This window comes from Macrotis lagotis, chromosome 6, assembly GCF_037893015.1.
Source record: "Macrotis lagotis isolate mMagLag1 chromosome 6, bilby.v1.9.chrom.fasta, whole genome shotgun sequence".
In the NCBI taxonomy this organism is placed as follows: Eukaryota; Metazoa; Chordata; class Mammalia; order Peramelemorphia; family Peramelidae; genus Macrotis; species Macrotis lagotis.
In genome coordinates, this window is record NC_133663.1 from 35,536,788 (window position 1) to 35,559,268 (window position 22,481).

Below are 22,481 nucleotides of genomic sequence, written 5' to 3' on the forward strand. Positions count from 1 at the left end.
TAGAAGGGCATTGTAGTCCTTATTTTCTTAATCTTAAAGATGAGGAACCTGAGGTGTGGCCCACCCCAGATCACAGAGCTAGTGAACAACAGAACAGAAATTTGAGCTCAGCTCCTCTTATTCTTTATCCAGATCACTTGCCATGATTCCACAGGTCCAGAGATTGGTCTCTAGGAGAGATCTGAATATCACACAGGTGTCAGGAATGTTTAACAGATATTTTCAGACCAGTATAGTACAGAAGCTGGGGCAGTCAGTGAGGAGGTGGGAGGGGGAAGGGGGAGGATGAACTACAAAGAAACCTTCCAGATACACACATGCATATGCCTTAGGGGGGAAAAAAAAAGATAAGAATACAGAACCACTTAATGTCAAGAAATGAAAAACACTCCAGAAGGTTGCAATATCGATAGGTGCTTTTTTTTTGTCTTTTTCTAAACTTCAGAGAATCATTTGAAATGCATTCTCTTCTTGCTTCAAATAATGCCTCTCTAGATGTAAGAAATTTTAGCTGCCAATTCGAATAAATGTACATGTTTTAACTTTATAGAATTCCTAGGACCTCATAAGAAACCAGCTCTGGTGATAATCAAGTTGTCAGTTTGGAGCCCTAGAAATAAGTTGTAAAGGGTCAGCTCAGTCATCGATTTGCATTAATTTTTTTTTAGAATCCCTGACCCCAAATTCCTATCCCCTTTAAATCAGTAGAGGGTGTGCCCTATCAGACTTTATATCTGTCTCCCTCTTGTCTGACATAAGAAGTATTCAATAAATTCTTATTGATTGGTTATTTCAAGTCCTTGTAACCAGAGCTTCTGCTGTTTACTTGAAGGGAAACATCAGTGATTAGGTTAGCCCAGAATTCGGACTACCCATGGGGTTTCTCCTCCAGCTAGTGGAAGTATCACTCTCAAAGTATATCAATAACAAGGATGTCATTGTGGGCCTTTTAAGAGAGGCTGCCTAGGCAAGGAAGGTCCCTTTGACAACTTTATGGGTGACATAGACCTCCCATGCTACTGCAACCCTCCAGATTGCATTGATGAGTTGATCATTCAACCATAGTTCCAATCTACTTTCCACTCACCATCTTTGATTAAGGATTATGTCTCTTCACCTTTGCTGTACTGTTAGTTGTTTGTGACCACTTTGTCTTTAAATTGCCTTCTATAACTTGATGTTACTATGTATTGTGTTATGAACTTAATTGAAGTACAAATGCTTATCTGCAATTATTTTTTTTTATTATCTCCTCTCCCCTCCTTCCCTTCCTTTTATTTCCCCTCAAACAAATAAAGCCTTCTTCTTGTCCTTGGCTCAGTTTAAGTTGTTCTAATAATTTTCGACCCTTGAATGATCCAGAAACTTGCCAGTACCATTGGTTTATGTGTTCCTCAAAGACTGTTCTATTTACCCTTCATACATTCTTGTTGAAGGAATGATCAAAATCTCAAGGTTTAAAGCCAGAATTGACAACATCTTGAAAAGGAGACTCTTGGCTGGAGGGTCATAATTCCTCAGGGCCTTCAGCAGCCTCAGATAGAATTTCCACTTCTATTTGTCATCCCTTGAACATGCTTTACTTTGTCTTATAAAATACGTTTCCTTTCTTATTGACACAGTAGCTCCATAGCTAGTTTTATAAGTCACCTGGATGTATATATTCTTGTTTCTGAGCTGAGATTGGATGGATTGTACACAGTGTGATAAAAAAAAAATAGAAGCTTCTTCAATCCCCTGAAATGTCTCATGGATATCCAGGAAGGATGGTTCTTCCTAAGTATATAAGAGAAATGCACAAATAGGGCACTGAGGTTCAAGGAAAGCAAGATGCTCTGTATATGCATGCCTAAAACATCATAAGAGCATATAAAGAATTTAGAGGGAAAAGATAAACTTAATTTTGTGCCATCGCTGTCATTTTTGTATTGTCGTGTGTGTTGTGTTTTGCTTAATATTGGTATCTATTTATAAATGAAATTATTAGAAAAAGGGCTTTATAATATACTCAAGTAATTTCTGTTTCTGAAAAATCATCTTTATTAGTCTTCAGACTAGGGGAAATTGAAGATCGGTGGTTATATTCACCAACAGAAATCATCTAGAAATAAAGAAGTATTTTTTTATGTAGGATAATGAATTATTTTGTGAAGTTAATACTATGTTCTTCCATTTTGCTCTGGTTGCTTTATTATCATGTGATCTCTTTTTAGATTGTAGTACAAGCAGAGATGACCAAACCCAGAACCAAGATCATCTCAGGCTATTCCCCAAAGGAAGCTAAGCATCTGGCTGATTCTGAGCAGTAATAACAATAATGAAAATATTTCCATATATGTAAACATGCTAGATACGCAGACTCCTCAAGATATACTGAATGATATGCTTTAAAAATAGAAAGATCTTGAAAAAGAAATCAACTCATATAGGACTAGGAATAAATATATATCATCTCCATTGTCCTGTTTGCTGCTCTCTAAGATGTTTCCGTTAGGTCTTCAGAAGATGCACCAAATTATTCAGTTACACAAAAAAGCCATTTTTATCCACCTGCCCAATAAAGCACAGAACATTAAATGCCAAAAAATATAAACACAGCAGAATGATTTGGCTCAGTGAACTTCATAGAACTAAACAGAGGAAGATAACAATTAAAATAATACTGATAATATACTGCCCTTGTATTCTCTTAATTTCATCCCTTTACAAAACTCGGTTACTGTATCCACCCTGATAACTGTTCACCTAATGATAAATATACAAGAATAATAATTGGATAGTGACTTATCCTATTGTTCCCCTCTGATCTCGTTGAAATGGGAACAATAAATAATTGTCATAACGATGATGCAGAATCCTCTAATTAATAGAAGAGCAACTTGTCCCACAATTATTTCTTTCTGAACTCCATTGAAAAAAGATTAGATAAGAAGATAGTATTGATTATGCAGTCCTTAAGATTATGTAATTAATTTTTTATAAAATGTTAACTATTAAAAATACTAAGAATATTAATAGTAATATCCCAAATACTTATGATTTTAAGCCAGATCAAATGAAAAGCTTTCAATTTAGCAACTCAGCCAAAGAAATTCAAATGATGTGAGAATGGGATGAGATTTATATCATTTTCTTTTTTATAGGTGAGAAAATAGTTTTCCTAGGGTATGATTAATAGTCCTTATCAATATATAAGTTAATCATAATAACTATAGCAATTGTCTTCTATTCTTCTTGTTAACTAGATTTGTCCAAAGAATGCTTTCAGTGAACCTAAAACTGAGTTGGCATTGCAATACTTATTCAAATGTAAAAGGCAATTATTTATCTATCTCTGTTATCAAAGTCTAGATAAGGATTAAAGGAATGATAACAGAATAGTGATTTGTCCTAAAATCATTTCTATTTTAAGCTCATGGGGGATTACCTGTATGTGTGGATGCATGTATGTGTATAAGGTCTATATATAAAAATAATGTATATCTGTTATATATGTGTATATATATATATATACATTTATATGAATGAATGACATGATGAAGATAATGAGAATAGTAATGATGAGGATGAGGATATAGTATTTTTGGTTACTGAAATGTATGAATTCATCCCTTGTTTGTTATATCATAGGAAAAAACCTTTTACTGAAAATGGGCCAAGTCATTTTAAAATTAAAGCTAACTCAAACAACTTTATCTCTGCAAACACTCTACCTGTTGTCTCAGGTTTTAATTTATCTCTGGTTCTTCACATATCCCTTCCACCTAAATGAACAGAAATATAAAATCTTCCTGGGTGTTTTGATATAAATGTATAAAGGTGATCTGAATTATGTGGGTTGTAAGAAACTGAGGATGTTCAAATTCAAAGACACTGCTATCAACCTCAAAGAAATAATTTTGTTTAGTTCTACTCACATTCATATTAACAAACAAGCAAAACAAAAATAGAGCATAACAGTTTCTAATGTCTAAAATGTAATGATTGTGATTATGGTTGCCTGGCAACCTAGAAAAGACTCGGTAAGGTATCCAGGCTCCAGTTTCAACAAAAAAAAAAAATGGATAGCATTTTAAAAAATAATTTTTGTATTGTTTGAAGGAAATTAAGGAATGAATTGAATTCTTAAATTTTTCACAGAAATCAGTGACTCATTGGGTTTCTTGTCAGCCCTGTGATCTGGGCTAGGTTGCTTGACCTGTCAGGGTCACTTCCTCAACAACAAAAAGGGGGAGATAATTGTGATGCAACTTTGCGTAATTTATCATGGAGAAGTTTAGTTGTCTGATAGAACATAAGCTAAGTCTTGAGATAGAGTTTAAAAAGTTCAAACTGTTTTGAGGTACTACCCTCTAATTGGGGAGGTTCATTTTCAGCGTGGATAGAAAAGCTTGGAAGTCCTAAGTGTCCAGTGGCAGTTGAGATAGCAGTGCCTACAGGTTCCAAGATGATGTTAGTAGGTAAGATGACAGTGCCAGGAATCCTCCAGGGGTCAGATGGCAAAACTGGATAACCTTGGAATACTGTGGGAGGTAGGGCAGATAAGAGGGTCTGATGGCTCTTTATCTTTCTGTAAGTATTATCATATCTCATCCATAATGTGAGTAGCTTTATTGTCTCAATCATGGTATCTCAAAATGTTTCCTCATGAATAAAACATTAGAAGAGAATCCCCTTCAAAATAACTTTCCATTGTTTCAGTTTACTTGTCTTAGATGAACAAAGTTTACAATAAGTCCCTATCAATAAGAGGCTAATAGTCTGGTAGGGAATAAGAACCAACACATATAGTAATAATATACAACTTTGCCTGTTATGTACAAAGCACATTCAAAATATAAATAGATAGGTAGAGGTGTAAATAAAAGAGTAAGTGAAGAAATGGATGAATGAATCAATATTCATACTCATGTACAGGGCAGCTAAGTATAGAATTGGATATGATAAGATAAAGTGGCCTGGAATAGGAAGACTCAGTTTCCTGTGTGTGACCCTGGGAAACTCATTTAACCTTGTTTGCCTCAATGTCCTCATCTTCAAAATGATCTGGAGAAGGAAATGGTAAACCAATATCATCACCAAGAAAACCTCAAATGGCATCATGAAGATTTGAACATAACTGAAATGAATGAATAACAGCCATATATACACACATGCATACATACACGCAACACACATGTTTTATGCATGTATGGTATGTATGTATATATGTCTGTGCATATGTATATTGCATACACATGTGTATATATGTGCATAAATATCCTTATGCATCTGTGGGTATAAAGAGAAGAAGTCATTACTCACTGATAAATCACTCTAGGCCTCCTGAAGAAAGTGACATTGAGTCTGTTGTCAAAGAATAAGAAGGAATTCAATCAGTATAATGAGAGAAAAAGAACGTTTCAAGCACTGAGAACAAAGGCACCAAGCTATGAAAGTTCCCCCATGCTCCTGGAGCATAAAACATGTCATATGAATAATCAATCAGCAAGTATTTATGAAGAACCTGCTATTTGGCCAGTACTATGTGAGGTGCTGGGAATACAAAGTCAAAGAATGGAACAAAACTATTCCCAAAGAACGTCTTTTTGAAATAAGATGCTGTTAGGTTACAGAGGTAGGGTTGGATTAGATTAAGAAGAAACTGATTGCCAGAGTAGTTTCAATTCAACTCATTAGACCATAAAGACGTGCTACAGGACTTGAAACAGGGAGGGACATAGTCAAATTTATTTGTTAAGAAAAAATTAATATTCTTCCAGTGATATGAAGGGGGGAGGGGGGCCAGAGTTAGGAAGATTTGGAAAAATAAACAAAAAAGCAAAAACCTTAGCATTATCTAGGAATGTTACAATTATAACCTTGTCAATTATAACCTGGTCAAACTAAAAGAGGATAGATATGAGATCTATATTAGGAATATAATCATTAGGCCTTGTAGTTATGAGAGATGATGGAAAGAGAAGTGCTAAAGTTTGTCCCAAGATTATAAAGAAGGAAAGTAAGAGTGCCATGATAAGAGAGGTCAGAAGCACAAAGTGAAAAGAGGACCATATTTCAGCTCTCTCAGTCTAGAAATTTCTGAGAAGCTGCCTTTCTGCAATGGTAAAGGGGGAAAAGGTAATGACTTAGTGTTGAGCATTCTGAATTTGAGATGGTGATGGGTCATCCATAGAGCACTCTTCAACAAAAGTTTGCAATCCTATCCCCAAATCTCCAGTGCCTCTAAGAAAAAAATATACTAATATATAAAATATATATATATATATATATATATATATATATAAATATATTAATCTGTTATTATGGTATTGCCATATGCTATTTTGCCAGCCTTCTTTCTGAATGCTTTAGGAAAATTGTTATTCCAGTCAATGTGGCCCAGTCACTAGTGTTGTACCTTGCCATCCATTTCCTAACTCCATGAATTTGTATATATTCCAGGTTTAGAATGCTTGTCTTTCTCATTTTCTTTTCTTTACTTGCCTCAAGTCTCAAGTCATGTGCTGAACTCTATTGTGGAGGTTTTTCTATTGTTTGTTTTTTTGGTGCTATAAAAATTGGTAGTATTTTATTCCTTCTCAAGCTACCCTCTCTGTTTATAGGATATCTCCCACAGTGGATTATGAAATCCTTAAGGGATTGGCAGTTTTTCTGTTTGGCCTTTGTATGGCTAACACCAAACACAGTGTATTGTGAACTGTAGGAACTAAATGTATATTTGTAGAACTGAACTGGAAACGTACTCTAGTCCAAGAGTTTTAACCTTATTTATGACATGAACCCCTTTGGCAGTCTGTTGAAAACTATGGACCCCTTTGGAAAATAAAGTTTTTAAATGAATAAAATAAATATTACTGTGGAGAAAACTAACTATGCTCAAATATGGTTCACAACTTTTTTTTTAATTTGTCAAAACCCAGATTAAGATTTCCCTGCTCCAAAAAATAAATAAATGACAAAAGCGCTGCTCTAGTGTCAACACAATGGATTTAACAATCCACTGAGATTGTGTTTCGTTCAGATTGGTTTAAACACTTCAGAAATATTGGCTGTTGTAAATGATGTTTTAACTAATTATTTCAGTTTGGTATAAAGGTTATGGAAATAATAGAAAAAGAAAACCTTCCTTTACCTATGGACCCATCCATCACATTTAAGTTGGAAAATGTTCAAATGATGAGAAATTTTTTTCGATGCTATCTAATTTTCCCTCTCTTAAACTCTGGGTTCACATGATTAGTCATGATGGCAATGAGCCAGCTGCTTTGTAGCTTAATGGTCTCCCTATCTCCTTAATTAAAAGTAAGTGGTTTTGACTAGACAATATACACCCTAAGTTGTTTGTTGATTTTTACTGATGAGAAAAGATACACATTTTAATTTTAGTATTCTTCTCATCAAAGTTGTCTTAAGTCTATGCATATTAGATGTTAACCTAGATTTCTAAGGCAAGTAGCCTAGAGGTTAGAGGAAGAGAACAGAAGTTTATGCATATAAAATTTGTATTCCTAAGATGATCTTAAACATACTTTCCAGGTTTTGCTTCTCTCTGAGTCATTCAAAACTTCAATTCAACTTAGAAAATCCATTTGTTAGAGAGCAAGTCTTGGGGCCAGGAAGATCTCAATTTAAGTTATACCTCTGACACATGTTGACTGTATGACCTTGGACAGCTCTAGGCTGCTTTTTTCAACCTAAACATTTCAGAGAAGCTATCATTCTGCAGAGGTAGAGAGAATTTTTTACATCCTGGTGTTCCCTATACAAAGTGAATCATAGATTCCCTCTTTATCCCTATGTGTTAGAATGTAAGGCACTCAAATGGTTTATCTCAAAAGGGAAACATCCCACTCTTCAGAGTTTACTTTCTATTGGAAGAAACAGTGTCCACATATGGCTAGATCTAAAAGATGCAAAGTGAAGACCATATTGTAGATGTAAAACCAGGTTTAACATTTAAAAATCATAAATCATGAGTAATGGGAGGGACCATAGACAGATGTCATTTATTTCAAGTTGTCCATCATTGAAGGGATCCCTCATCCATCTAATCAATGGTTATCCAGCCTTCATTTGAAGCTCAGAAATGAGACACTCTTTATCATCAGACTTATAGATAATTACATTAGAATATTTTTCTTCCATCATACTTAAGGTAACTTCTTCCCCATTTCTAGTTTTTGTTCTTAATTGTGTCTTCTAAGGCCAAGCAGAAAAATATAATCTCTCATATTTTTGAAGGTGGCTCAGTAGCCCTTTTATGCTATGCCTTTTCTTGGTAAGGCTAAACTTCATTAGTTCATTCAAGTGATCATAATATGGTATGGTCAATGTCCTCTTGGGATTGCCTACCATCGGTTGCTTTTGAGCTTATCAATATCCTTGCTAAAATATAGCAAGTAGAAGTAAATGCTGATTAATCCACAAATTGTCAGTGTCAGAGGATAAGGACAAAACGTATTCTGCATGCATTAGGTGTCGTGGTAAGCAACATTTCCGACAGAATAAAAAGTCCCCCTCCCCCGCTTTTTGGTTTAGTTCAATGGAATAAGGGGCAATGCCCTCAAAGAAATTAATTCTTTTTAAAAATAATTTAGAAAAAAAATCAAAAAATGGAATCTTTTCATTTGGTTAGGTATTTAGTTAGGTTTCTCCTCTAATATTTAGCCTACAGGCTAAATCATTCAGCATTAGAGTATTTTCACAAGTCTATAAGGGAATACTCAGAAAAATTTTTCTAACAAATCTAGACTTAAGTTGAACCTGAGCTAGCTTCTCTTGGCAAGCCCCTGATATTTTTTCCTTCCTTTTTATAAAAAGGAAAAAGTACAAGTCTGCTCTGTGTTTTTAAAATAGGTAGACTTCTGCAGGTACACTCATTGATATATTTTAATTAAAATGCTCTGTTTGGCAGGTTTTGTTGCTAACTTAAATTCTGTTTAACCAAATGCTTCATTGCTCTGCTCTAAAGGGTAAAAGTTGCTGTATATATTCCCACCCGGTAGTCCTGAAAAAAGGCTCTTACATTCCAAGTGGATACTAAGACATGTTTATACTATTATCTTCACATATCTCTGACATGAGCTTGATCAGAAAATTTTCAATAAACTTGAATCCTCATGTGGGAAATGTGTTGTAAATGTCAGAAATGTCAGCTTAGATGCAAAAAGGAGGAGCCTTTAATGCTTTCTGGATTCTGCCTTATTTCCTACCTTAACTTAAGGCAAAAGAAATAGGATAGATTTGATCTGGAACATAAAACGTGCTTTATATGCATTTCAGAAATCTGAAAAGTGATTGTCCTTTTTTTTTAACAGAAGATGATTCCAGAAAGAGTATGAATATTTCCTTTAAAATACCACAAGGGATCTGTGCTCATAAAAATACATAATTTCAACTTTAGCCTTAGGAGGATGTCCAGTCAAGAGAGCAAATTAGAAGACAGCTCAGTGGAAAAGTAGATATAGCAGAGAGATTCTATGAGACAGAAAGCTCTGAATTCAAATCTTACCTAAAATGTTTACTAGCAGGGGAGGCTAGGTGGCGCATTGGATAGAGAACTGGCCTTGGAGTCAGGAGTACCTGAATTCAAATCTGGCCTCAGACAATATTTATCTAGCTGTGTGGCCTTGGACAAGCCACTTAACCCCATTTGCCTTGAAAAAAAAAAACTTAAAAAAATGTTTACTAGCTGTGTGAACCAGAAAAAGTCATGTAATCTCAGTGTGTCCCATTTTCTTTATCTGTAAAATTGAGATCTTCAGATGACAGATCTTCAGGTGCCATAGAATCTGGGGGTACAAGGAAAATCAAAAATGGCATCCTTATCCTCAAGAGGACTCGCATTCTAAGCAGGTGAAAGCATGAAAACAATTATTTTGGAGAGAGACAGACAGACAGAGAGACAGAGGGAAAGAGATAGAGAGACAGAGACTGAGACTGAGACATACAAGAGAGATAGAGAGACAGAGAGGGTATTATATATATGTGTTTGCGTGTATGTGTCTATTTTTGTTTATTTATATTTTTATTGTTCAGTTATTTCAGTCAGGTCTGATTTCATGATCGCATTTGGGCTTTTCTAGATAGAGATACTGGAGTGGTTTATTATTTTCTTCTCCATCTCATTATACAGTTGAGTAAACTGAGGCAAATAGGTTAAAATGACTTGTCTAGGTTCACACAGCTCCAAAGTATGTAAAATGGAATCTTCCTGATTCCATGTGCAGTCCTCTAACCATTGTGCCACCTAGCCTCCATTTGTGGAACATACATATATATATATGTGTGTGTGTGTGTGTGTGTGTGTGTGTGTGTATGAATGTGTGTATGCATATGTCCATACTTATATATGCATATATATATGTGTGTGTGTGTGTGTGTGTGTGTGTGTGTGTGTGTGTGTGTGTAATAATAAAATAAATTGCAGGTAATCTCACAGAGAGAGAAGACAGGTTTGTAATAGAAGTAATAGCTTTGAGGGGACTGGGAATGTCTTTGTACAGATGATGATACTTTGGCAAGACTTGAAAAGGCAGGAGGTGGAGGCCAGGAGGAATGGTATATGATTGGTTAGAGAGGGAACTTCTCAACTCTGTCTGAGAGTGATGGAGTTTTGTGAGGTGTTAAGATGTGATTTTCCTAGTGACTAGCTGTGACATGTGGGAGATGAATGGCTTGGAATTTGAGGAAGTCGATGAACTGAGAGGCCAAGGTGTTAGGCCAATTTCACAATGGTTGCCATCACTTTGATGTCAGAATTCAGGTACCATACAGAATAAAGTTGTTGACAAAGGTAAGAGAACTTATTTGAGATTGGGGGATGACCAAGAAAAGAATCTACCTCCTTTCAATTTATCCAGGAAGTTGCAAACTGGTTCCATTCTTTATGAGAGGTGGAATTCCCCACACTGAGACAATTATAATTTCATTGTATGTGTTCACGGTAATTATTACTAAAAAGCTACAATGATGAGAATAGTCTGCAAGTGATGAAGGGTGTGAATCCTTTTTTCTAGCCCTGAGCCAGGGAAACATAAGAAACAAATGAATGGAATTGCTTTGTTTTGTTTTGTTTTAATGTGGGGTGTGGTTTTAATTTGATTTCTTGTCCTTTCTTATCTAGGTAGAGGGAACTTTGGAAGTTTTGTAAGGTGATTTCAATATATGCCAACATGAATATAGAAACCTTTTGTAAAGCATTTCACACTCAGCACTGGAGAAATTTTGGAGGGGATGTACTGCCTTTAGGGAAAGCCAAGTGCTGGGGCTAAATGCTGGGGCTAAGAGTGAAAAGAAGTGCAAAAAGAATAGCTGGAGGACAATGTGAGAGTCTGTAAACAACATAATGAGATTTCCAGAGAGCACAGTGGAGAAGAAGAGTGTGATGTGTATTGGCAAGGGATAGGCCTGAGCTAAATGAGGATGAGAGCTCAGTCAAAGATAACAGGTGAAAAATAGTTTCATCTACTTAGGTGAAAATCACTTATTGACAGGGTTACTGGAATCAATAATTTAGGGTCTTAGAGCCAAAGGGCAGGGAGCCCCATCAAGACTTATCCTCTGATGTTCTCAGATATGTCATATGTCCTATGCTAGTAGAAAGCAAGTTCTTATCTCTTTCCCTTTGCCTTGGTAATCCTCAATGCCAGGGAACCTACCTAGACAGAATTTTCATCCCAGTTAGGAACTGGTTAATTTTTACTTCTTCTCTTCCTAAATTATGCATCTTCCTGGCTACTTGGTATCACTAATTCTTGGTAATATCTTGCTTTCTGAAGTCATACTAATATGTAATTCATATTTTATAATGGTTTTACAAATAAATAGCAAATAATATAAAGCTGAATTCATTTTTATTGTACTTTGGGTAAACTTCATGATGGTAAGGACATCAGAGAATCCCTTAACAAACAGACCTAGACTTAAGTGAGTCTATTTTGAAGGACACTTTTTCTGCAGACTTAAGGAAAGAATTCATTGGAAAAAGAAGATATGAATAGATTATAGTGTGCAATGATGGAGGGACTACCATCAAATTTATAAGTCCATTGAACAATGAGAATAAGGGTTGAGGTATCGCTGAGTAAGTATGATCCTGTAGGATATATAAGCCTTAGTCTTCTCTAGGGTGATCACATCTTATTTGAACAAAACTACTAAATTTAGAGGACCCATGTTCATAACCAAGCTCTGCTACTCACTGCCTACATTGACCAAATAACTTTTTTTTTTAATCTGTAAAGGGGAGAATTAGTCTAAGTTGCTTCTAAATTAATGATTGCTTAATCCCATTCCCATTACAAGATTGATGTGATAAAACCTCCTTCAAGTCAGAGTGTCCCTTCAAATGACAACTCTGAAAGAGAAGAAATAATAACAGTGGGAGGAATGGTAGAGGACATGGCAATGGCTACAATACAAAGATCAACCAATCAGCAAGTATTTGTTGAGTGCCTCATGGACTCCCATAGATTCAATTATCCTTCCTATTCAGCTCAAATCTCTTTTCTGCTCTCCAGTTTCACATTTTCAATTGCTTTCTGGATATTTTGAACTGAAGCTCCCAAAGACATCTTAAAATCATTATTCTCAAAAGTGAGGCACATCATATTTTCCTCCAAATCTTCCTCCTAATTTCTCTCTTGTTGTCAAGGGTATTAGACTCCTCCCAGTCCTCTAGGCTCACAACCTCACCTCCTTTCTCTCATTACTACCCTCAATGTCACCAAGGGCCAACAATTCTACCTTCCTAATATTTCTCCTATATGTTCCCTTCTATCTGAACTCAGTCACATTCTACTACAAACTCTTATAGTCTCTTATGTAGGCTTTATTATAGTATTTCTGATCTCATATCTAGACTATTATAATAGCATTCCAAATGACCTCCCTGCCTCAAGTTGTTCCCCATTCCCTTTCATCTTCCTTACATCTCTCAATGTGGTCTTCCCGCATTACAGAGCTAACCAAGTCATCTCCTTATTAAAAAAAAAAATGCTAAGCCACTTAGGTAGCACAGGGAACAGAAGTCAGGAAGACCCAGGTTCCAGTCTGATCTCTAATGTGACTACCTGTGTAACTGAGCAAGCCCATAATCCCTACTTTGCCTTAGTTACTTCATCTATAAAATGAGGATCATAATGGCACCTTCCTCCTAGAGTTTTGGGGGAATAAAATGAGATAATATAAAGTATTTTGCAAGTATAAATTCCATCATCATCATCATTGTCATCCTTGCTATCATCATCATTGATATCATTTGGCCATTAAAGCCTTGTCCCTTCCCAAACACTTTCCTAGTCTTCTTCCACTTTGCTTCCTTCATCCTGTATGACCAGTGATCCAGGCCTCCTTGCTTCCAACTCCCAACTTTAGTCATTTCCATCTGTTTTCCATGGTACGAATGCTCTCTCTACCTCCTTGACTTTGCCTCTTAGTTCCCTTGGCTTCCTTTAAGTCTCATTTGCCCTTAATGCCACTGCCTTGTCTTACCTTTTTTTTGAATTTAACCTTCAGTTTTTCCTGTATATATCTTGTTTCTGCATAGTTGTTTGAATGTTGTTGCCCCCGTTAGATGGTTAAATTCTTTGAGAGCAGGGACTATTTTTTTTTTTTACTTTTCTTTGTATTCCCAACACTTAACATGATCCCTGATACACTGTAGGTACTTAATTGTTTCCTGACTTGATACAACCATGTTGTGCATACATGTACGAAGAATGAAGCCATCTAAATCTCCAAGGGGCCAACATCCTCTTAACATTAGCTCTGATTTTTACAAATAAGAAACCCGAGAACCACTTGGAGAGAAACAAAACACAACAAATGGAAAGCCTTGAGTGACAGACAGAGAAGTTTATATTTGACATGGCCGTATGCCCACTTTCTGAGCAAGGAATTGACACAATGGATTTTGTGTATAAAGAAGGATTAGTTGAGCAGTGGCATCTTTGTCCTATTTTTATACTTCATTGTCTTTAAATTATTATTCCCTTGATGAAAATGCTCCATGGATCAGGTAAAATGGGGCACCCTCATTCTAGAGGATCATTCTGAGTTTGGAACATTTTGTTCTTGTTCAAAGATTTATTTGGCCCTCCCTCCTTATATTTAAATATCCTTTCTGAGTCACTATGTGTCCTTCTCCACCTCTTTTTCCCTTCCCCTAGCCCCCACCCTCACTATTTTGTAGTTCTTGTCCCCCTAGGAAAGAGCACTGCCATTCACTGTAGCAGAATAGCCTATTTTAAGGACCAGCTGTTTGGGTAGAGGGTTGAAGGCTTTAATCCTCCATCTCCCTTTTGGTGACAATGTGGGCTGGCAGGCAGTCAGCAGGGAAGTTGAAGAAGAGATTTTCCAAAGAAAACATTCACCCTGGAAAGTAGCAGCCCATTATGAAGGTGAACAAAGCAAGTTCTGCTAGAATGGTTTTCCACGAAAGCATGTTACACCGCTTTGATTTTCTTTGCAAAATGAAAGTAACCCACCCCCTCCCAACCAAAAACCTCCTAAAAACAGTTGTTTTTCCTCCCCTCCCTGCACTGAAGGCTCCCATTGGTAGCCCTGGAGGTACTGATGACAGGTTGCCTTTCTGAGACTTCATGAATCCTGGGTAATGACAGTGTAATTTAATTTTAATAAGTCATCTTTAGGATTATTGTATTCATTCTTGGCATGTTTATCTCTTAACACTTCAGGATATTCATGGAAAGGAAAAGGATGTCTCAGAAAACAGAGATGTCCTGTTCTTCTGTTTTTCTTCCTCACATATAGCTTCCAATGACTCCCAATGTGACTAATACAATGTGGATGCCAGGCTCTCCCAATAGTCATTAGATATTAAATATAATTTGTGTTTGAAGACAAATCTACATTGGCATTACTGCTTGTGTGTTTTTTTAACTTTTCTCAAGGTTTGAGGAAGGCAGCTGAGGGACAGGAAGCCCATCATGGTGGTGGTGGTGGTTGTGGTGCTGTTGAAAGCAGTAGAGTAGTAGTAGTAGTAGCAGTAGGTAGTAGCAGTAGTGGTGGTGGTGGTGGTGGTGGTGGTGGTGGTAGCAGTAATATCAGTAGTGATAGTGGTAGTAATAGAAGTAGTGGTGGTGGTGGTAGTGGTAGTAGTAATAATAATAGTAGTAGTAATACAAGTAGCAGTAGTAGTAGTAGTAGTAGTAGGAGGAGGAGGAGGAGGAGGAGGAGAAGTAGTAGTAGGAATAGTAGCAAGTACTTTTATTTCACTTAAAATTTGCAATGTGGAAGAAAGAACATATTAATGAAGAACTTAGTGTCTATATGACAGTGGGCAAGTCTCTTAGGCTGTTTACCTCAGTTTCTTTGGTTGTGAAATGGGAAAAAAATATTGGCAGCTCCTCCTAGATCAAGTGTAATGAGTGTGAAAGAAATAGATAAAGTCCATGTACTGGGAAATTGGGGGGAATATTCCCCCCCCCCCCCCCCCCCCCCCCCCTTCCACATTTTGAAAATAACCTTATTTGTCAAAGAAATGGAGCCTGCAGGGTTGACTAAATTAAGACATACTTTCAATCTGTTTTATTTTCTAATTCTGTCTCAAAGGGAGGATGCCACTATCAAAGACCTCAGGCACCACCTAGATATTTGGAATTTTAAAGATTCCTCACCCCACTAAGATGATCTGATGTGATTAACTACAGAGAAAACATCCCCTCCAGAATAATCCTGATCTGCACCAACTCTAGAGACCAGATTAACAAGTGAAAACTGAAAGGTTAAGAAAATTTCCTCCTCTAAAGCTGTCATTCTATCCCTGCTGAGCAACTTCCCACATAGGGAAAATGGCTAAGGCAATCCTCACATTAGACTCCTTTTGTTGCCTGTTCTAAGACTATAGAACTTAGTAATAAAATAAGCTTTAGATATATCATTACCTGCATTTTATAAATAGAGAAACTGAGTCTCAGAAAGAGAGAGAGAGCACTACCCAGAAGTTTGTCACCATCCTTTATTTGAAGACCTTTAATATGAGGAACACATTAGGCTATGTTGCTGCAGGGAGTAGAGGAAGCGATAATTATTCAGAATTCATCTCTTCAAACTTTTCCTCTTTGTTGAGATCAAATCAACCAAGTTTACACTCTCCTCCTTGATAGGACCCTTCAAACCCAAAGACAGCTATGATGTCTCTTTTGAGTCTTCTCTTTTTTTACTTCTAAGGGGCAGCTCGGTTACTCAGAAGATGCAAGGCTGGGACCAGGGTCAGAAAAACCTGAGTTCAAATTGTACTCACACTAGGTGTGTGTGATCCTGGACAAGTCACTTAGCTCTTTGCCTCAGTTTCTTCATCTGTAAAATGACTTGAGGAGTCCCAGGAGTTCCCCCTAAAGAGGTCACAAAGAGTCAGACAAAATGATTAAACCACAACAAAGAAGTGGCTTCTATGTTATTGATATCCTTTGAAATGGGAAATTTTAGATCTCCATAACAGCATTCATTCATTCGACAGGTGAACTCACCTTTCCTGAATTATAGAATTCGGTACATTTGTAGGATGTATAAGGCAATTGCTTTTATTAGCCAAAAGAATTCTCTGGGATTCTAAAACCGATTTAGTCAGTCCATCACCAACTTCTGACGCATAGTGGGTAAAGCTGAAATTGCCAAAATGAAAATGAGCTTCAAGGAATTCATCACCTGAGTCAGGGATTTCCTTGTGTTCCCTTACATGTGATTGGTCACTACAATCTTAGATTGATGGCTAGGATTTAGTGGATGTTTCAAAAGTCTCTCCTCATCCAGAAGAGTGTTATTCCTAACTGACATATTAGACAGCTTGGTAGCATCACTCCTACTTAATTTTTTCTTGGCATCACAGTAGGTCTGTTATTTTTACATGAGTCACAGGAGAGCTTAATAATTTGAACCAGCCTCCACTCTGTCAGTATCCTTGGGCAACACCAACTTTGTATGATTCCTGTGAATTGTAAATGTCTTGTAGACCTTTTCATTTATAAAACAATAGTTGGAAGAGCATTAAAATGGTGATTCTTTTCTTGCCGGAGATTATGGCTTACCTAGCTGTTTTCTCATTTATTGAATGGGCCTGACCATGTTGGGGTACAGATTAATCTCCTGCTCCTTATCTTTAATAATGTCTTTTAACCCTTTGTGCACATTTGACAGAGAAAGATAAAGAAGGCAATATTCAGTAGCTTCTTACCTATACCTAGTGCAATACTTTGTGTAGATTTTAATAAGATGTCAAATTATGCAAAAAGCCACATTTTCTCCATGTGGATAGATTAGACCATAATTCATTCATCCATTCATTCATTCATTCACTCATTTACTCAATAAACATTTAAGTTCCTACCACCTGCAAAGCATTGTAGTGCTAAATGGGTCTATGAGTGCGTTTGCATATATACAATACAAAAAATGTTTTATAGTTTTTTTAGTGTAAGTAGCTTATATATAAGCTAATAATAATAACTAAAATAATGACTTTATAAGTATATTTATATAATTTTATAATATAAATAATATATAATATGAAATAAACATGTCTAAATTATAAATAATCATAAATAATAAAACATCATAAAGGGTATACCAAAAGTAATAAGGGCCTTCCTAGAGATACCTTAACACAATGCCCCTACATTCAGTAGATGCTTAATAAATGTTTATAGAATTGAATTTAATAACTTGCCACTGCCTAAATACAGATAGAACAAACAGACTATTTCCAAAATGAAAAAGATACCTACACAAAGCATACATGGTCACATATGTACACATCCACACGTTAATATATAGATAGAGATTAGTGTGTATTCTACATGTCTGTGCTAACACATTACACATGTGTGTATCTATGTATATAATTTATAGATGTCTGTAACATGTAAACTTTGTGTATTCTTGTGTATGTTATATATTAATATGCTTGAAAGCATGAAAACATTTGTATATAGGGTTGTATAAATGTACGTATGCATGTGTGTGTGTATATGTATATATATGTGTATATATATATATATATATATATGTGCTTGCCGGTGTGTCTGTGATTATGCATATATGTGTGTATGTATACATATATACATATATATGTGTGTATATATATGTGTGTGTGTATATATATATGAAAGGGGTAGCAGAGTGTAATGGGGAGAGAACTGCTCTAAGATTCAGGAAGATCTATGTGTAAAGGTTGGCATGACCCTGCATAAACCATTTAACCTCTCAGTATCCAAGGCAACTCTGAGATTTTACATTTCAGAGAATTTTTTTAAAATCTTGTCTATCAGCAGAGGGAGTTTTCTTAAGAATTCCTTATACCAATAAAATTACTGGTCCGGCCTCTTCCCTATGTATATTATACACATATATTTATATATACATACATACATATAGTTTGATTCATTGTTGAATGAGATCAACTGTCTTTTCTACATTAAAGAAGAGATTTATTAAATCCCTCAAGGTTAGAAAAATAATATAATAGGGACATATGCAATATAATAATATAAATATCAGGTAATATAAATGTTTGATATCTTTTTTTTAGCTTGATGTATTTCTTTCAGACTCCACCCTATGTTTCTCCATTTCTTCCCTTTTTGCCCTCTTTGTTTCATACAAACTGGCCTCTTTGATAGGTCTGTAATGGGACAGCCTGTCTCCCACTTTGCACAAGCTTTCTCTGCTCTACCTCCTTATTGCCACCTCTTCGATCTTTACCTTCCCCCAAATCAGAGTTGAAATACCATTTTTAGTACAAGGTCTTCTCTATCACCCCAGCTATTCATATCTCACTGTCAGAAATTACCTTTTGTGTGTTTTTTATAAAATCAGAAAAGTCTGTGTCTCTCCAAAGAATGTAGACTCCTCGAAAGCAGAAATTGTTTTATTTTATATATTTTTTTTATTTTTACCTTTGTATTCTCAGCTCCTAACACTATGAGGTATAGTTATTTGTCTGTGTGTGTGTGTGTGTGTGTGTGTGTGTGTGTGTGTGTGTGATGACTGATTTCTACATTTTAATTCTTTGCATATGTTTTTTAATTTGGAAAACCATTCTAGTCAACAAAAAAAGGAAGAACAATTTTTTAAAAATTCTCTTTAAAAAAGGCAAGAGAAATATTTCACTTTAGCAATAGTCATGTAATTCATTTCAATTCAACAAACATCAAAGATCTTCTGTGTGTGACATTCACTACAGCTTCTGGCTTATTTCTTTTAAAGAAGACCAAGGCCTCTTCTCATAGCTTTCATCTTCTTACTTTGCACCATTCTCTTCCAACTCCCACCCCCATAATATCTCATATAAAGGTGCGCTGGCAGCACAATGAAAATTTCATCCCTTATGCTATGGATTCCCAGAATTACCAGCCCTGCCCAGTCCCAAGGACTGAGTAAATCCTTTGATTTGCATTGGCAACTGAGTATGGGAATTGGCCCCGGGGATCCAAATCCCTTCCTCCCTTTCTTACTGTTAGGAAATGGCAGCCAAATTGGATCCAGCCAAATGCGGTTGACCCTTGGTCTAAATAATGGATTAGAGGATTAAGGGCCTGAGCATTCTAATTCTTTTGCCCTCCTCCTGATGCCTAGTGACTTTGATCAGTCCATTCAGTCTCTGGATAGTCCAGTTTTCACACACACACACACACACACACACACACACACACACACACACAAATCTCTACTAAGTTATATGAGGAAAAGGTATTAGAGCTGCCTCTAAAATAGGGGTTTGCAAAAACTCTCCAACACCTCATTGGATAGAGGTCACAGGCCAACAGGCCTGCCCATGCTTCAAGCATATCTTGACATATATTTGCCAGATGGAATCTGGGCTGGTGTCTTTCCCACAACTCATTTCTTTTTTTTTTTTTTATAAAGCCATAGAAATCTTCCCTAATAATCAACCAATGAAGAATTACTTACAAGACTTGTTATATGCTTAAAACTTTAATATATATATATATATATATATATATATATATATATATATATATATACAAAAAAAAAAAACTTGTGCCATTCTCTTCCTAGGTATTCACATTTCCTGTAAGAACCCCTAATTCTGGGATGGCTAATCTACATTCCTATTCCTACTGTACCCCCAAATAATAATATTCTTTAGACTTAATAGACTATTAAAAATAATAATTACTCTTGTTATTACTAATAATAGCTTACATTCATATAGTAGGTGAAATTTTGCAAAGCTCTCTCTCATACATATATATATATATATATGATGTTAATATTCATATTTTACATTTGAACAAACTGAGGCTGCAAGTAACTTAAGGATCATTCAGTTACAAAGGTTCAAACCATTCTCAATATTGCATCCATTGTGTCATCTAGCAGAATTCCCTCTACCAATGGAGTTTGGATCCTGCTTCAAATTTAACTTTAGAATTAGCTGAGACAGGTAAAAATGAATGGCTTGACCAAGGTCACAGAGGCAGCATGGGACAAAAGATGAATCCAGGGGTTCTTCACTCCCCTGTCTAGGAGGCAGGATCTTTGAGGTCCCTATAGATTTAGAACTAGGCCACGTTGCCTCAGTAATAAAAGGACTTTATAATGGAGCTTTATGGTTTGCAAAGCTTTTTATACACATTATTTCACCAAGGCTCCCAGTGCCTGGGCTCTACAGACAAGGAAACTGAGGTTCAGTAGTGTCAACTCATTTGCTTAGGGTCATATAATTAGCAAACATCAGCGCTAGAATTTGACCCAGACCCTCTGACTCCGGGTCCAACAATCTGTATTATTGTGTTATTCTGTCTTTCTATTCAATAATTGGTGTTTCTATAATAACAACAAAAATAACTCCATTAAATCGGGCTTTAAGATTTGTAAAGGACTTGGCATCATTTAACTCATTCGAGCAAAAAACACACCACACTTCAACCAAACAAAAACCCCTTTCTACAATGTAGTGTCTTGTTTCTTAAAATGAAAGATATTGAGTTCTGGAAATTTTCACATTTTCCTTTTTTCTATTTCTTTTCTTCTGAGCTTAGTGGACTCTCTGGGAGCTAAATATAAGAAAGAGTGGTAGGGGGTAAAATTAGATAAATTTATTTATTGATCTCTGTAGCACTCTTTTAGGTTTAAGTTAAGTTTTTAAAAAGATCTGGAAACTCTTTTCCTTCCTTTTTTCCCTTTAATCTTGAACCTGTTGTTCATATTCTGTTGAATGACTTGCAGTTGCCAGGCATCAATCATATACCTTCAACCTCTCCCTAGCCATTGGTTCCTTCTTTACCATAGGCCTTACCACACATTCAAACATGGAAAAGTGTAGCAACCCTCAAAAATCAAATCAAATCATTACCCACTCCTACCCCCTCATGCCACCTATCATCTTATTAGCTTCTTACCCCCTCTTAAACCTTTGAAATCTAGTTTCCAGACTCATCCCTTAACTGAAACTACTCTCTCCAGAGTTGTCAGTGACTATGATCTTTTCACAGTCCTGGTCCTTCTGGTTCCCGTTTGCTCCATCATTCAAGGACCACCCTCTCCTCCTAGATCCTGTCTTCTCTCTGGGTTTTCATGACTACTCTCTTCCTCATCTACCTCCTGCCTCTCTGATTACTCCTTCTCAGGCATTATTACTAGATCATCATCCCCACCCTAAAGCCTTCACCCAAGTTCTGTCTTGGGTACTCTTCTCCTCTTGCATACTCTTGGATAGGATCATCAACTCGCATGGATTTACTGATCATCTCCATGCAAAGAATGCTGCTCAGATTTCTACACAACTCCCCTATGGCCATTTGCCTCCTTCCTGCATCAGCAATTGCCTAACAGTTATATTACAAATTATGGGTCCTGGAGACATATAAAATTCAATATAGCTAAAACTGAACTCATTATCTTTCCCCTTAAACTCTCCCCTCTTCTAAACTTCCCTATTTCTGTCAAAGGCAGCACCTTTTTTTAAGATTTTCAAGTTCTTACTCCTACCAGTATTCTGGATTCCTCCCACTTTCTCACCGCATATACCCACACCAGTTGCCATCTCTACCTTGAAAATATCTCTTCAATCTGACCTTTACTTTCTATTTAGGAAGTTGCTGCTTTAACACAGCTCTTCCTCATCTCTTCCCTAGATGATTGCAGCACACTCTTAGTCCCTCCTTGCCTCAACAGCCCCAGTCCATTTTATACATCCTGCTGCCAAAATAATATTCCTTAAGCAAGGTTCTAACCATGTGACTCTTCTTTTCAGCCAGCACCAGTGGTTTCCTATTGTTGGTAGTGCAAAATTGGTAGTCTTCATATCAACTTTTAAAGTCGTCCTCGACCTGATCTCAGCCCATCTTTCCACCTTCAATGGATTTTCCTTGCCCTCTTGTATGCTGTAACCCAATCAAACTGGCCTCCTCTTTTTCTCACCTATGCTACTTCTCCCTTCTCCATGACTTTGCCATGACCACTCCATTTGTAAAGAAGTCCCTCTAGCCCTA

The 22,481-nt window shown here is 36.4% G+C and overlaps 1 protein-coding gene across 9 annotated transcripts in view; it reads left to right on the top strand.

The window, feature by feature from the left end:
• NAALADL2 (N-acetylated alpha-linked acidic dipeptidase like 2) overlaps positions 1-22,481 on the top strand; it is a 1,546,126-nt gene that overhangs the window by 461,249 nt on the left and 1,062,396 nt on the right. The gene's annotated exons all lie outside the window — the stretch shown is intronic.